The following is a 1,199-nucleotide window of genomic DNA, read 5'->3' on the forward strand; positions in this document are numbered from 1 at the left end:
CATGATATAAATAATAATCGTAATCCGACGCCGCTCAAACAGCGTCACTCGATCAGCAAAAATTGTATGAATAGCCATGAGTATGCAAAATAGGTACTACAATTTAAAAATAATAATTATATCGCGGAAAAATTGAAATTATGCAAAATATCACACATATTAACACAGTAAATTTTTTATGACGGTCTGTTCATTCTAATTTTAAACAACAAAAAATGGGTTCTGATAAGAAAAATTAGCTATGTTGTGCGTCGGTGGGTCAGAGAGAGATAGAAAACAGAATATAGCACCATGAGATTCATTTAATATAATATTCTCCATTACTTGTTATAATTTATTTTGGATTTTCGATAGTTTTTTCTCCTTATCAGTATTCTTAAAAATTGTAGTTTTAATTCATTTTTTCGTAGTTGGTTTTATTGTATATACAATAAAATTTGGCTTAAATTTTGTAAAAAGAAAATATAGAAATTGCCGTTGCAATTATAAATACTATTAGCAGTAAACGATACTTTTAAATGGATAATTCTCACCACCTAATTACCCCAACGAATATAATATATCATTCAGTGGTCCGGAGTGCGAGCAGAGCAAGAAGCCGTTCACGATGTCTGCCTAAGAAACAGACGTGGATGCCATACTATTTAGAATTTAATTGTTTACACAGGAACAAAGTGGACGACGGGTTCTTGTTGACCACGGATGGTATCCTTTACCCTATCGACAAAGAAAAGCTCGTACCGGACACGGAATACTCACGCTACTCGTGTACGCCAAACTATCTTACCTCTGGAATGTCCACAGCTATGTGGCCTGCCTGCTGGTGATGTTCATCTGCGAAATAATAGACATAATGACACAGGACGACATAAACAGTCCGTTGAGTATTCCATTAGGTATGTGTTATCTGCTTGTATTGATAAAGGTACGAAACTTATAAGAAATTTCGAATCAAAACTTAGATTTAAAATGAAAAAAATTTATTATTTCTTGAAATTTAACTGGTTATAAAAAAAAAAAAACTGTGGCATAGGATTTTTAATAATTTTCAACCGCCATTGTAACAATGTATTAGCGGCATGTTTTAAATTTTCAAGCTTTTTTAGCCAACAAATCAAATTTTATTGACATTCATAGAAAAAAAAAAAAAAAAAAAATTGGAAACTGAAAACGTGCGTAAACAGTTCAAACAAATCAAA

The 1,199-nt window shown here is 31.9% G+C and overlaps 1 protein-coding gene across 1 annotated transcript in view; it reads right to left on the reverse strand.

Annotated features, from left to right (window-relative positions):
• LOC100574667 overlaps positions 1–1,199 on the reverse strand; it is a 102,837-nt gene that overhangs the window by 47,411 nt on the left and 54,227 nt on the right. The gene's annotated exons all lie outside the window — the stretch shown is intronic.

This window comes from Acyrthosiphon pisum, chromosome X (genome assembly GCF_005508785.2).
Source record: "Acyrthosiphon pisum isolate AL4f chromosome X, pea_aphid_22Mar2018_4r6ur, whole genome shotgun sequence".
NCBI classification, from domain to species: domain Eukaryota; kingdom Metazoa; phylum Arthropoda; class Insecta; order Hemiptera; family Aphididae; genus Acyrthosiphon; species Acyrthosiphon pisum.